The 16,360-nt window shown below is 33.8% G+C and overlaps 1 protein-coding gene and 1 long non-coding RNA gene across 2 annotated transcripts in view; one reads left to right on the top strand and one right to left on the bottom strand.

Annotated features, from left to right (window-relative positions):
* The window catches only part of GALNTL6 (polypeptide N-acetylgalactosaminyltransferase like 6), a 1,097,978-nt gene that overhangs the window by 495,947 nt on the left and 585,671 nt on the right, over positions 1 to 16,360 (top strand). The gene's annotated exons all lie outside the window — the stretch shown is intronic.
* LOC138920053 (uncharacterized) overlaps positions 1 to 16,360 on the bottom strand; it is a 52,876-nt gene that overhangs the window by 1,266 nt on the left and 35,250 nt on the right. The window contains exon 3 of the long non-coding RNA XR_011430692.1: positions 608 to 3,212. This is a non-coding gene — a long non-coding RNA (uncharacterized lncRNA). The remainder of the gene's footprint in view (positions 1 to 607; positions 3,213 to 16,360) is intronic.

Here is a 16,360-nt window from a genome sequence, read left to right as displayed (position 1 = left end):
TCATACATTCCACAAATTTTAATGAACTCAATGTTGATGTTGCCATGGACAACAAGGGGCTACAGGCATATAAGGGGCTGTATCTCACAAGCATAATTTATGAACAACTGCTCTTAAACTACCCCTTATTTGTTAGTCCTGTGTTGCCAACCACATGGGAGAGCAAGAAAGACTTTACACTGAAGTTATCAGATAGTGCACCTTGCCTATTACTAGGTAGATGGAATGTGCAATGATATCAAGAATCTTACTCAACAAAGCCTCAAGGGAACTAAAATGAGTTCCCTTGCCAATTGATTTCCAATGTTGATTGAAAGGACACGCTAAAGGGGTAAATAAACTACGATAACACTAATCAACAAATATTTTCTCTTAAAAAAATTTAAAACAATTCTTCTACTTAAACGTTCTACTTTACATATATTAGAATTTCAAGGAAAATTCCAGTTATGCAATGAAGACAAATCAAGAGTTGAAAATATACGAAACTTTAGATCCTCAATTTTCCTCAGGAAAGAGGTGAAAACATCCCTTAGAAATATTTACAATACTTAAAGGAAGAAAGTGTGGCTCTGGCTAAAAGCTTATCTTGGAGAGAAAAACTTACCTGGATAATGAGGGAATTTGTGTAAAACATCTGTGCTTCCAGCTCTTGTAGGAACACAATTATATAGAGAAGAAAACCCTGGCTCTAGTGCCAGATTACGTGGATTTGAATCTCTACTTTTTGGATTATTGGCTTTGTGACCTTTGGGAAGAGGCACAAGTTCTCTTCACTTCTGTTTACTCATGTATCAAATGAGCATAATTGTTTTGTCATTTCAGCAGAGGTGATTATGGTGATTTCATAAAAGAATGTGTAAAGTGTCTTGTCCCTAAGAGAAGAAACTTGAGAAAAGTAAGAATAAGATGAGCACAATTAAGAACTGGGTATCAGTTCTTAGCAAACATCACCCCTCCACATACCTGTCCAAAGGTTGTCAAAAACTGCCTGTCTGCTGCTTTCCGCTTTACCTGTCGGATCTCTCTGGAACCCACACATAGTTATGGTCAGGCCAAATTTGCCTTTAACCAAAATAGAAAGATAACAGGGAGACTCCAATACCCCTGAGTAGTGGATTCGTAACTTCAGTTTCATTTTCAGGAAACATCATTGTTCATTAAAGAAACATTGAATGATAAAGTATAGTGTCTTTTTTAAAAGTTCATCTTTATCCTAATTGAAAATTTATAATATGCAAAAACCCTTATACTGCATACAAAAATATTAATGAAAGTGAATTATAACTAAGAAAATTATTTTTATTCATAGAGGATAACGTGAGAGTCATAGAAATTGGTAGAAATTACAGCTATTATTATCATTTATATTTTAAGGTGTACTCCTCTGTGTTCAAAATTTTTTCTTTTAATCCTTAAGAAAGCATTAAAATAAACAGCAGTTTCTTCCCACATTTAAATGGTTTAAATCTGTATTACTGAAATTATTGATACTACAAAGCATCTAACATTAACATCTTCTCAAAAGAAAATCATATTGACAGGCTTTACTATCTTTGGAAGAGTTCTGTATTAATGAATGCCTTGAAAATCAACATATGTCCAAAGAGACCGTCACCACCATCCCTTGGTGAATAGTTACACTCGTAAGTCCATATGTTTCCATAATGCAAAGTTTAGTACAAGAGTTATAAATATTAAGATGCATTGTAGCCTAGAAAAAATTGTCAGTAGCTTTGTTTTCGTGGAAATTTCTCAATAATGTGTGCTGAAGATTGAAAAAATATAACTTTATTTAATAAGGATGAACACAAAAGAAATTTGTGATTTTCTGTCTTTTGTATATTTTTATTTTTAATTTTAATCAGAATTCTTTAGCTATAAATTAATATTATATTTTTCATTGTTAGAATGTAACTTTTAGGAAAATCCTTTCTTACTATTGACAATATGTAATAATTTTCTATTGAACATATTATTCTTTGAGTTACTGGTATCAGGGGCATTGAACAATTCCAGATTTTTTCCCTAAAGTAAAATATATTCTGAGATATCAGACCTTTGAAAACAGTGATGATCATGTATATTATGTTTCCTGTAGAGGGATAAACAAGATGCATTAATGTAGTAAACAAACAATTAAAAAAAAGAATAATCCCTGCCCCCCCCAACTTCTCAAGATAATTATTGATATAATGGGAAAAGTATTACAGATTTAAAGAAGGGTAGAGGCGGGTCTGGCTGCTGAATGGTTGAGTTCTTGCACTCTGCTTCAGCGGCCCAAGGTTAGTGGGTTTGGATCCCCTAGGCGTGGACCTACATACCACTCATCAATCCATGCTGTGTTGGCATCCCACATACAAAATAGAGTAAGACTGGCACAGATGTTAGCTCAGGGAAAGTCTTCCTCAAGAGAAAAGAGGAAGTTTAGCAGCAGATGTTAGCTCATGGCCAATCTTCCTTTCAAAACAAAAGAAGAGTAAATAGCAAAGTTTTCTGTGAAATGGGCAAAGTTTTTTAAAGATTTTATCGTTAATGTAATTCTCTTGCAATTCAGCCTACATCGTTAACTGTTAATACACAAACTGCCTCCCTGATGTGAAGAATGAGTCTATGAACTCTTGGCGGATTAACTGCTTTGTTTTCTGGCCCAAACTCAGAAAAGACTCCTAGCCTAAGAGCCAAAAATTGTGTGTCTAATATGTATGTGTATTTTTCTTTGTGCTAACTATAAACACTGTCATCAGCTTCCTCTTCCTCCTTGGCCCAAACTCTCCCACATTCAGGCTGAGATACCAAGGGTCTTCCCCAGGAGTTTACTCCATATTGCTAGGAAATCTGCCTTCTTCTGGTCTAAAGCCTGTGTAACCACAATTACTCTTTTCTCTAGTCCCAAGCCTCTATGTGCTACTTGTTTTGATTTACCATTTTTGGGTTTATAGTATTTTTCATGACCAACAATCACAGAGAATAGCTATAGCTTCCACTAGTTTTTATAAAACTACAAACCAGGTGAAGGTTCTCTGAAAATAAGAGATGGTTCCCATTCAGTCCCCAAACCCAATGATAATTTTCTCCTTTCCTAAAACTAATTCTCAATAAAACGACTCACCTGAATAATTATGTTTATGACACATTTGACTCTTTCAGCAAAATTGTAGTCCAAACTTCTAGGAAATGTGAGCTTTTTCTGTGGGAACATATTGTCATGGCTTGAATGAAAAAATAAAAAGTATTCATAGATTGCATGAATGCTACTTTATTTTTACATAATTATCACTGTGTTCCAATTAAAAGAAAATTTTAACCTTGAGCATTTTACTTAACGCAATACTTAAATACGTAATCCAATTCATTTTGTCTGCTTCCGTTTGGGATTAGTAACAAAAGATCCATCATTTGAAATTTAGAAATGTTCTTTATTAATTAAAAATAACAACATAATTGGTTTTTCAACATCATATTTCTAGTGATGATTTTTTTCTGCCATGATATCTATTATATAATTACTAACAATTGAAGTAAGAAAATTTTGCTAAGCATAAAGACGTAAACTTTGAGATGGAATTGATGCATGACAGGAGCATATACGGATATATTTATGTGTATGTGTGTCCATGAGAGAGATTCTGTAGATGTGTGTGTGATCTTTAGAAATTATGGTATTTACTGGGCTCATGACAATTAATATAAACTCTTTAGAAGTCTTCATATTTACATATTTTTCTAGTCCATTTGGGCTGCTATAACAAAATTGCCATAAACTTGGTGGCTTATAAACAACAGAAATTTATTTCTCACAGTTCTGACGGCTGGAAGTCCGAGATCAGAATGCCAGCATGGTCAAGTGAGGGCCCTATTCCGGGTTACAGACTTCTCATTGTACACTCAAGTGACAGAAGGGACAAGCTAGCTCTCTGAGGCCTCTTTTATAAGGGCACTAATCCTATTCATGAGGGTACTGCCCTCATGAGCTGATCTCTTCCCAAAGGACCCACTTGCTAATACGGTCAGTTTAGGCATTAAATTTTCAACAGATGAATTTTGAGAAGACCCAAATATTCAGACCATAACACATATTAACTCATTTTAGTGTATTAACGTTCATTTTTTCACATTAGAGTTCACGTTAGATGTAATAGAAATGAGTTGATCTTCCTGATATTCATGAAAAGATTAAGACAATAAAAGTATTACTGGAATTTGAGGGTATGATTGAAGAGTAATAGTTTGACCTGCAGTTGTTATGTTCAAGTCCATACTCTTTGAAACACCAGGAACAGCATGCCAATCACTTACAAGTTCAAGGACTTTTGATTAATTATATGCTTATAACAGTTTAAATGATTGACCTCATAGGAGCTCTACATTTGTAGCTGGAATAAAAATGGATCCAACTGTTCTAAAACTAAATATTTCTTATTTCATCTTTTCCAAATATGATTGTAGTCAGTATGATATAGGCTAAGCGTCCTTCTTTCATTCACTTTTGAATTGTTCTATCTTTCTCTGGGCTCTTCTTTATTCCTAACTCTTTCTATTATCTACCCTAACTGCATGCCAACCATTAGTCAATTGTTTTTTCTATGCTATGTCTAAGCAGAATACACTTTGTAAAATACCTTTTCCACATATTCTTAGTATGATAACAAAATAATTCCACATGAAAAATAATTTCTAGCTGTTAACATTTAATTTTTTATGGAGACAAATTTAGAGAAGTAATTAAGTATTCTTAAATAATGATAATAGAGTAGGAGCAAAAGGAGTTAATGCTTATTAAAAATAATTAGTCAGCGTCTACTTCAGAAGTGATCCTGACTGATTAGTGTTAAAATGAGTTATCAAAATAACAAGATACCAAGGATACTGATCTTTTATTAACAAAATAAATAAATACTTAAAGAGCATTTATGAAAGAAGTGGCAGATGGTGAGTTGAGTGCTGTCCTTTTTCATATCCCATTCAGGGCCTCCTCACCCAATGTAAGGGAAGTGTTATTAAATTTGATGCATTAGAGGCTGGCACTGTCCTTTTCAAAACGACATTAGCCTTTAGCAATCTGTTTATTACTTGAATTACGCGTTGATGTGAAAGAAGGAAACTGACAGTAGTAAGGCAAAGATTCTGCATTTTTTACTGTAATAAAGTAAATCATAGAAAAGCATATTGGTGTTTTCTATAGCAGTGATAATTGGAAACAACCTCCCAACAATAAGGGATTGGTTCAATAAACCAGGGTACATCGATTCTGCAAACGTATTTTGTAGAAGTATATTCAACAGCATAGAAACATAGTTATGAGAATTTGTATTTATGGGCTTGGTTTCATAAATTTTATTTTTAGGTTCTTATACCCTTGCCCTGCCAATGACAGCTTTTCTTTTGTTTCTATGGACAGACTGAATGGAGCTATTTGGAAACTCTAAATACTCAAACGATCGTGATATTTCACCTATTCAAAATAAGCAATAGTAAAATTAGCAAAAGAAAACCCAATTGTTAAATTGTCTCATGATGATAACTTCCATGCTTTTTGTGAAAAACAAATATAAACTGTTAAAAATATGCATTTTGTCACCCTTACTTTTTCAGTCACCTGAACATACGTTTAATCTGCCTGCTGAGCAGTAGGGTGTGTGGAGCAGATATTGTTTTGCATGTAGAGTTACTATGGAATGATTATTTATATCATCACGGATTAAAGAAATCAATTTAGCAATAAAATAACTATGTATGCATATATTTATATGTAAACAAGTGTACAAGTATATATGGCAAAAATTTAATAATGTTTAACTCTGGTCAAAGGATTATATAGGTTTTTATTTTTGCCCAGCCTCTATTTTCTAAAAATTTCTATTTTAATCTGTATATTTTTTATTGAGAAAATAACTTTAAATGCATGCAGTATAAACAGGGAGCACTTTGATTTGCATGATGTCTGCTTTTAGTACAAGATGAATCTTCATTAATGTGACCTCATTCTCAGCAATATTATTTTCTTCCCTTAATTTCATAAATTTTCCAGAAGCCAGAAGCCACTGAGTAGTATGCATTCATATTAACAACTCAGAGACCCAATAAATCATTTTCAGAACCCCACACTACATCCAAGTATCTGATTTCAATGAATATATTTTTCTTAGGGTATTGTTAAATAAATATTATATCTGGTCTATTTCTGCATCATATGGGAGGAACCGTAGGTATGTCTCTTCTATAGTCATATGATTTTGTTATCCTACTTTATTTACTTGTCAGAAAAGTTAAACGTTTGGGCTAAATCAATGACTTTTTCCATTTACCAGTAAAATATCCTAGATTGTAATTAAAAAATCAGAGCATACTACTTAAATGAAGACATTTTATTCCACTTGATTTGTGTTTTTTTTTTTTTTTTTTTTGGTGAGGAAGACTGGTCCTGAGCTAACATCTGTTGCCAATCCTCCTCTTTTTGCTTGAGGAAGATTGTCCCTGAGCTAACATCTGTGCCAAACCTCATCCATTTTGTATGTGGGATGCTGCCACAGCATGGCTTGATGAGCAGTGTACAGGTTGTGCCTGGGATCTGAACTCATGAACCCCAGAATGCCAAAGCAGAGTGCTCAAACTTAACTGCTATGCCACCGGGCTGGTCCTTCCATTTAATTTTTTTAAAAAATTTCTTGTCCTAAATCTACTATTTATAGTGATATTTTATTCACTTTGTCCAGGAATATTTTCTTTTTATCCACATGTAAATAAAGATCTTGCTTCTTTCATTTACATCTATGCCATTTGTTGTCAAATTTATAACGATAAATCAGTTGGAAGGTTCAGCCATATACTTGTTTTGAAAATTATAAAGGTCTAACCAGTATTACAACAGATTTTTAAAAGTTTTTTAGAAAAAAAAATCAATTGTGCTAATTAGAATTTCTAATCCTCAGTTATCACCTACCTGCTTTCTTTGTGTCCATTGAGTCTAAAAAATCTACATGTTTTGGTGCTTTTGAGAGTATTTGTAGAATTAGTAAGTACTAGGTAAAGCTCAAAGGTCAGCTAAAGTTTCTCTGGCACTTACATAGTATTTACATGCAAAACTGTGACATATTCTAAAAAATACATAATGCCAGACTAAAACCGTCACAGGGCACTCTAGAAAAAGAGTTCAGGAGTAAAAGACTTTGTGGGGCACCTGGAACTTGTAACACCTTCTTGAAGGCCATGCCACATTTAGATGGTGGAGCATGTGTGCAGGCCCTAAATGGAGGAGCAACATAAACCAGGCACAGAGATGAGACAGTGATGAGGCCCAAGGGAAGGGCAAGAGGAGGTCAGTGTTGGGAGGAAGGCTGGAGAACAAAGCCTACAGGAGAAACCAGCGCGGAGAGTCTGACAATGCTGACATCTGAAGGCGTGGCCATGTGAAGTTCAGCCTTTAACGAGCATGTCTACCAGATGTTTCCACACTACCGTCAACATCCTTGACTGCGTTTCTGTTTAGTGAGAGTGACAGACATACATTCCACAGAAGAGTTATTCCTTTTGTGAAGTGACGCATAAGTGCAAAACATTTCACTATGAATGATGAATGAGACAATCTGGGACAAAATTTTCTAGCACAAATAGAGAAGATGGAAAGAAAGAGGATCCAATCTCTCTTTTCGTTGTGTTGGAGACATAGAGAAAGGTGACTCTACTCAGGCTAATTTCCTAGTCTTTTTGCAAAGATCATACTTTATTTTCTATACTCCACATGAACTCCCATATTCTTCCATTTGTGTTGTTTCTATCACATTAACAATGAATCACATATGAAACACACACACAAGCACACACTAGAAAAATGTATGAAAAACACAGAGCTTTATCCCTCTCTTCTTGACATAATTTTGGTTTCTGTATAGTTTTGCTGCTTGAAATCCACAATTAGTGAATTATAATAGCTATTGATTTTATTTTTTAAAGCAAATTTTCATTCCAAGAAGGAGAAAATATCGCTAAGTTCAACATTCCATACGACATTCAGAATCTAATTTTCAAGGTGTTTGCTTTGCTACAGCCATTTCTGTAGAAGCTAAACCACACTTTGTTTTAATTGCCCAAAGCATATTTCTCAGTATGTAAAATTTCCCTTTCAATGCAAATGTTTTTAAATCAGAAAAAACAGTTCATTTCTCTTTTACGCTTTCTATCCTTTTTGAAAACAACTTTGAAGTCAATTTTATCTTTCATTGTCTTCCTATAAACTTATGACCTGCTTATTTAAGTATATGCACTCTTTCAACATATTTTGACTCAGAAACTATGCTTCTTGAAAGCTGTTTCATTACATTTTTGTCTGAACTAAATTATACCACAGATATGACACAAGCTTTAGAAACAGACCCACAGAAATGGAAATGATGACATGCAGCTGAAATTCTTACTTAGTCGTGAAGGTAAAATCCAGTAAAGAATCTACTTTTAAGGTGTTTAGTTAATACTAAGGCAGTATACCTTTTCTGATATCTGGGGCAGAGAGAGAGAGAGAGGTTCTTATTAACAGGCACAGAAACCCCCCCAAAAAAGAATTCACAAACATCAAAATTTCTGATCGTAATACTTCTCACCAAGTTTGATAAAAATATTTTCTATGATACATCTACTTCACATGAAATACTTTTCATAAAATGTGCCATTTCATTGCAGTCTGTGGGTCTATAAGCAAGATAACATTTTTTTTCCCTCCTCTATTTGGGGAGCTTCAGGCTTTGTTTTATCCTGTTTGCCTGGCTTAATGCTGTGATGTTGTCTCTGTGATTACTAAAATGATAGTCCCTTATATTCCTGAAATTGAAACTACGTTCAGCTGGTAAGCTGAGCGCTCTCTACAGAATGATTTATAAACCTGTCATTTTAAAAGAAAACATGGAAAATCCCTCAGTGAGGTCAGTGACACTGCTACCTTTCAGTAACATAATTTCCACCATTGAAATGGACTTAACGCATAATTTAAAATCCAAAGCAGTTAACTGCCATTGTTGGAAAGCAGAGAAAATAATTTTTGAAGAGAAATATTCCATTTTGCCAAATGTTGCCAAGCTTTTCCAAGAAAACACTATTATTGCATTGGAGAGTAATATGCCGTTAGAGATAAGAGGGATTCCAACAAGACAGTTGTTTTTTAATTATTATAAAAAGATTTCTTGACTAATATTATGAAAAAAATTCTTCTCCATAGCACTGTAAGAATGCAAATGAACACAAAATCTTCCAGAAAGCAAAAGAAACATGTTCAAAACTCCGAGTCGCTGGGTGATTTGATTTGATATGGTGAGGTCCAAATGGACAACTTACTAGACTTCAGCTTTATAATTTTTTATTTTTAAGAGTATTTCATTGTCTCATTTCGCTTCACAAATTATTTTAAAACATTGACTAATAATTGTTATTGACGTGTTTCTTAAATGCAAAAGTTGAAGGAAAAGAGGGACAAATTTAAAGTACATGATTTCTACTATGTAGAGAAATGAATATCCTCAGATTAGTAGATGTTAGAAAATATGTCAGCTCATTATATTTCAAACTGCAGCCTAATTCTCTAGCATTTAAACTTGGACACTTGTTTTTTTGAAATTAAATTTCTGTGGGTTTTTTTGGAGGAAGATTAGCCCTGAGCTAACTACTGCCAATCTTCCTCTTTTTGCTGAGGAAGACTGGCCCTGAGCTATCATCCATGCCCATCTTCCTCTACTTTATATGTGGGACGCCTACCACAGCATGGCTTGGCATGTCCGCACCCGGGATCTGAACCGGCAAACCCCAGGCTGCTGAGAAGCGGAAAGTGCAAACAACCACTGTGCCACCAGGCCAGCCCCTGGAATTAAATTTCTAAGGTCCAAACCTTTAAAGTATCTTGATTAGTTGGCAGCTTTAAATAATGTATAAAAAGGAATGAGCCCAATGCAATATTCTTCAAAATAAAAATTATGAAGCTAAAGTCTGGTAATTTGTTCACAAACATGGTGCTGCTTATTTCACAGTGTCTGACGGGGGAACACATCCCAGAGCCAGCACAGCCCGGGAGTGGGCTCGTGATGTGAACGGACTTGCAAACTTCCTCATCACCTCAAAGCAAAGGGCATCAGAAAACAATGGAATGAGGTCCTCCTGTTGCAGCTCAACATGTGCCCTGATTCTGAAACTTTAGCAATGAGCCATATAAACAGTTAATCTTATTCACAATTGCTCCCTATGGGAGTAAGGAACAGTCCAGGCAATAGTTGGGAGAGAACACAGGTATATTTGATCATATTCCCAATGAGTGCAACTCATTGATTACATTTGAGGAGTTCAAAATCTTTTACGAACTACCTCACCAAACAAAATTTAAAAATAAAACCATTAATTCAGGACTTGGCAAGGATACAGAAGTCTTTTCCTAACTTTAACCAAAAATTGCCTTAAAACAACCAGGTTTCATGAAACTACAATAGACTTAAATATTTTGAATGTGCACAATATGTACCATCCCTTAGTAGGTCAAAAAACACTAATTTAAGGACACACAGATACACATACACATACATACCGCTCTTTTTAAAAGTTGCATGCATTGGCAGTATTTCTAAAACAAGGGGCCTTTGAATAGGAGTATTAATTCTAGCATAGAAGGCTGTCAGTCCACTATAAAAAAGTGTAGTCACTGAATTTCCTTTTATTTATTGACTTATTCAATAATTGTTGTCAATACTCTTCTTAAATGTCAACTGTTAGGAATGAAGAAATGAAGTGACATAGTCTTTCAATTAAAGAAGAATACACTGCTAGTGGAGTGGCACCATCCTAACCAAAACTCATTGACTCCTCGACAATTATTTTCTTAATCCATCATCTTTTGGAGAATTAATTCTTTTGGATATATATATACATACATATATATGTGTGTATATATATATGTATATATATATACAGTTTGACATAGAGAAGCACATCCTAAATGTCCTAAAATAAGGTTGCCAGATAAAATACAGGATCCCCAAATTTAACTGGGTATCTTGTATTTTTATTTGCTAAATCTAGCAACCCTTCTCTAAAACTCCTACCAACTTCCTCTCCCCTTGATTACTACAACTAGTGGGTAGACTGCTCCAGAGTCAAAAATCCAATGAGAAGAAGGAACTAACTTGAGCCATTATAACAGCTGACATATACTGAATGTGTACTGCTGAGAAACACGCAACTGAATAGATAACTCATGACTTCGCTTTAACCTAATTTGAATCTTCCTCAATTCTCACGTGCCCTGGTAGGAAATAATTTGGTTCGAAAAGAAATGTTTCCTTCCATCCTGTTATGTTTTTAGCTTCTGATTTCTATCATAAGAGCCTTAAATAGCCAAGGCTTGAGCATAACATAAAACATTCTGCACATAAATCTTGGGTTTCCTCTTTAATTATAAAAATTGTGACCATTATGTAGCTGATCTTGCATATACAGAAATATTCAGTGCTTTAATTAGACTTACTTTACTTAAGTGTTAAAGGAAGCAACAGGCCTGCAATTGCCCAGGCACTAATAGTACATAATATAGCCAATTGCAAACAGCAGTCTAATTTGTTGATTTCAAGTGAGGTGTAATTATATTGCTTCATTTGCTGAGCAAATCATATGAGAGTTTCTCTAAATCAGCCTGATTGTGTAATGAAGAGCTAATTACAAACAGCAGTGTTCTTGCAGTAAATTTATTGTAAGTGCTAATGCCAGGTTGGCTCCATTGTGACAATGGCTCATTAGTACATTAACAAAAGCAACTGTGGGAAAGTGCCCAAGGCAGGGCTATTGGTCTCTCGATTTCAGAAGGCTGCGATGATTACGTCCTTCAACATGTAATTACTAAGAAAATAGTGTTTGATTTAGGTTTCGGCAAATTTTTAAAAAGAATTAAAAGACGATTTTAGAGCAAAACAAAATGGTTTGCAAAGCCATTCTTGTCAGGCTTAATGTGTGCTTCATTATACCAGGTGTGCCCTGGAAACCTCAGGGAACAAGAAGCTCTTTCAGACACTAGGCCATTGTTGACGATTGAATTCTGACATTTCATTGTCCAAATGGAATCTCTGCCTTTGGAAAAATATGCATATATATATATATATATATATATGTATATATATGTATGTTTCCTTCTCTTGCATTGAAGTGATGCAAGTAAATGAAGCCCTTGCAAGGTAAACAAAACAATGGTCAGTAACTACAGATACCTCCATGTGATTGTGCATCCTGGTGCCCAGACATGGTTTTTTCTTCTAATTAAGATGGAAGTACCTAAGCCTTGTGTTTTGAAACAGCCCCCACCCCACGCAGGTGGATTTTATAAAATTAGCTTGTTCAGTAGAGCAAGTTGGTCTCAAGATGGCCATCATGCTATTTCCATAGGCCCAGAATATCTTCACCTTCAGAATACCCGAAACTGCTTATTCATCTCTTCCTTTTATTGATTTCCTTGATTACCACAAAGTTTTCTTTCCTTGTGCTTGTTCTAATATGGAGCTTTAAGATGTGGACTTTTCTAGAATCACTTACAGTTCAGTGCATCACTTCATGAATTTTCAGTAGGACATTCATGGAAAATTCCCTTCCCAAAGAGGTTGATAGTACTGTGTCTACAACTGACAAGTTACATTTGTTAATTTCCAAAGCACTTTCGCATATATTTTCTGAATTGATATTATTGCATTTTAAGTCACTCTGCCTTCAACAAACTTAAACATATTAGTCTCCAAATACTTTCATTCTCTTTCCTAATAAAGGAAGTCATAAATAAATGATAAGTTGGAATATAGGCTAATTGGTATGAGTACCTTAAGAATATGTATTTTTAAAGAACTAAAAGATTAAATCAGAAATATATTTTAATAGATAAATTGTAAAAAAAAAAACTGTGCATGCATACTAACTAGAAAATTTAGATAAAACATGTATACAAATGACCTTTGTATGTACAAAGTTAAATCATGCTCATTTTCCAATTCAACCTGGAATCCAAAGTCTTTAGTTCATTAGCAACACAAAAAATACTGTCTTCAAGATAAGAAAATTGAGTGAAATATCAGATTCTCATTCCCTAAATTCTTAACCAGAAAATGTTTTCTTCTTTTTTAAATTTACAGCTCAGAAATCTTAGAAAGTTTTATAGATGGAGAAACTGAGGCACAAGAAGAAAAAGTTAGATGCCCAAGTTCTTACAATTAACTGATGAAGAAGAACTGGAGATATCTATTTTCTGACTGCCAGTCTACCGTTCTCAGTTTACTAAGTGTAGTTCGTCATATATGGTGGCCTCTATCCAATTTTATATCTTAAATTATTGCTATAGTAACTATCAATAGTTTTCAAATTTTATATCAAAAATGTATTTCCTTGTTTTCCACATTCTTTAAATTTAAAAAGTTTATTTCTTTTTTCAAGAGTTGATGAGATCCAAATATTAAGTAGCTTTTGTGTCTATATATGTGGATAAACACTACAGTTTATCTTGCCCACTATCTTCTCTCATTAGTTAATTACATAATCATCTGATGTGTGTCTTTATCTTTTTTGAAAATCACTTTAAATAAGTCAACTTTACTTATGACTTGTGTGCTTAAATTTTTTATCATTGCATGTCCATTACAGTCAAATTTACGGAGTTTTCCAGATTTTCAGGGTCATCTGAAATGCACGAGTGGATGCTGCAGTGGTAGGCCCTATTCTATTCATAATCACACGTTATCCTTGCTCATTTTCATGGTTATCATATTATCATATTATCCAATATGAACTTTATAAGATCAACGCTCCAATTTAGAATACGAGCAGGAAAACCAAGTGAATGACAGCACACCAATGATTAATACTTTGGTTCCCATAGAAAACAACATTTATTTAAAAATCATGGCAATGAAGGAAGCTGAACTAAGTGATAAAAAATTCATGAAGATGCAAAATTATTCAGGCATGTGACAGATTCTATGGCAACAATGCCACAAACTTATATTAATGCCTACTATGTGCAAATGTAGCATTTCTTTCATGGGCATTACTGTCATTTCATATATCAATGCTTCACTGATTTGATTTGTCTAGAATCTATTTGAATAACTCTTTGTAAGATATTGAACTTCGTATTGGGGAAAAGGATCAATCATTGTATAATGAATTCACTTTTGGATTATGTCTACACAACAAAACATAAAATGAATATTTGTTTTAGTTGATGATTCAGACACAGGTCCATTGGCTTTGTGGGCTGAATGATTATATTGTACTTTATCATGAGTCTAAAGTAACCATATTCATCATTAAAACATATACTGCATTTTTTTCTATGTAGAATTAGCCTTAATGAACAGAAAAGGGAATGCAATGTTTAGCCAAATGTTATACAATAGCTCTACTACCCTATAATTTACAAGCAGCAGGTAGCCAAAAAATGTGGTATTTTCTCTTCAAGATTACCATGTAGAATATAGAATCAAGTCATTATTCTATGAGCAATGATATGCCAATATATTCTTTTGCTAAACATTTTTAAAAGGATTACTGAAACTGTGGAAAATATATAGGAGACCAGGTTAGGAAATTCTGCTTCTTGCTGCTAATATATAAATTGTAGCCAGTTTTTTCTTCTTTTTGTCACAGCATTTGGGGATTTAGGTAAAATACCACCTTGAGAATGTTTCTTGGCACCCCTTATCTTTATTAAACCATGAACTTGAAAGTCTATCATAAAATATTATTATGTGTGAATAGTGGAAATGTATTCCATTAGAACAAAACAGTGTATTCAGAATCCATTTGAGTGCTGTCATTTGTCTTCCCTATGAATTTTCTATACTGAATTTGGATATTGCTAGGCATGCAGTACTTAATTTGGATAGCTCTGATCTCTTTAAATATCAAAATCGAGGACTTAGATTATTTACCATAACGCCCCTTTATTCTCATGGGATATGTTCCAAGACCCCTCAGTATACCCCATGGATAGTACTGAACTCTATATATACTATTTTTTCTATATATAAATACCTATGATAAAGTTTAATTTACAAATTAGCCACAATAAGAGATTAACAATAATAACAATAATATAGTTGGCTTTGGGGCCATTATTAAGTAAAATAAGGGTTATTTGAACACAAGCACTGCAATACCACAACAGTCAATCTGATAACGGAGATGGCTGCTAAGTGGCTAATTTAGTAGTGATGTCTACTAAATGACGTCTTTCTCAATAAATAAGATGTTAGTAAAAATTACATAACTTTGCCAAAATTAAATTATAGGTGGACAGATAGCCTGTATGGTGTAGATATGCTGGACAGAGGGATGATTCATGTCCAAGGTGGGATGGAGTGGGAAGGCATGAGATTTCCTCATGCTACTCAGTTCAGTGTGCAATTTAAAACTCATTAATTGTTTATTTCTGGAATTTTCCATTCAATATTTTTGGACCACAGTTGACTGAGGGTAACTGAAACCACAGAAAGAGAAACTAGGACAAAGAGAGACTACTGTACTGCTAATGACAATATTTTAGTGAAGAAAAGTTAGTATAAAATGTAAACCAGAAAGATTTTATTTGAGGGTATGTTCCACATTTCTATATACATTTTCTGATGTTGGTATTTAAGCTGAAACAATGATTAACAACCTTTTTAGATATAGGTAAATTAATTAATATATTTATATATGTTTATATTCAGTATCTTGACCAGCAGCCATCAGCACCCTTTGGTTAATTCAGGATAGCCACGTCTGACTTTTAACTGAAAAGAAGGAAGCTGACATCTCTTGAGCATCTATTATGGGCTAAGCACTGTGCTGGATGCTTTTTTATAGATTGTCTTGCTGAATCCACACACCTACCCTAGAAAATAGTAGAAATCAAGTCTTAGAAAGACTTGATATCTTGTCCAAGACCACAAAGCTCATGAATGTAAGGAGATAAAACTTGCAAGTTTTTCATTCACATATTAGGCTAATTATTCTAGAATACTCATAAGAGAAAACCTTTATGCATTAAGAAACAAATGCAATAACTTTCAAAATTAAAGTTAAAATGTTCTTAATTCATTAATTTTATATTTGAAATAGCAGTATCTTTTTATTTTTTGTTTAAGCATCATTGCATGATGCTTATTTTATTACCTAATTTTTTCCTATAAAACAATGTTCTTTTTTCAATTCTGGTAAAATAAATTATATAACATTTACCATCTTAGCTGTTTTTAAGTAGACAACTCAGTGGGGTTAAGTCCATGCACATTGTTGTGCAACTAACCTCGAGGACTCTATTATGTAATTTTTGTATTCAATACCTTAAGAGAAATGTTTGGAAAATAAAACAGGCACA

This window comes from Equus caballus, chromosome 2 (assembly GCF_041296265.1).
Source record: "Equus caballus isolate H_3958 breed thoroughbred chromosome 2, TB-T2T, whole genome shotgun sequence".
NCBI classification, from domain to species: Eukaryota; Metazoa; Chordata; class Mammalia; order Perissodactyla; family Equidae; genus Equus; species Equus caballus.
Note: the sequence above shows the minus strand (reverse complement) of the source record. Positions and strands in the feature narration are given on the sequence as shown.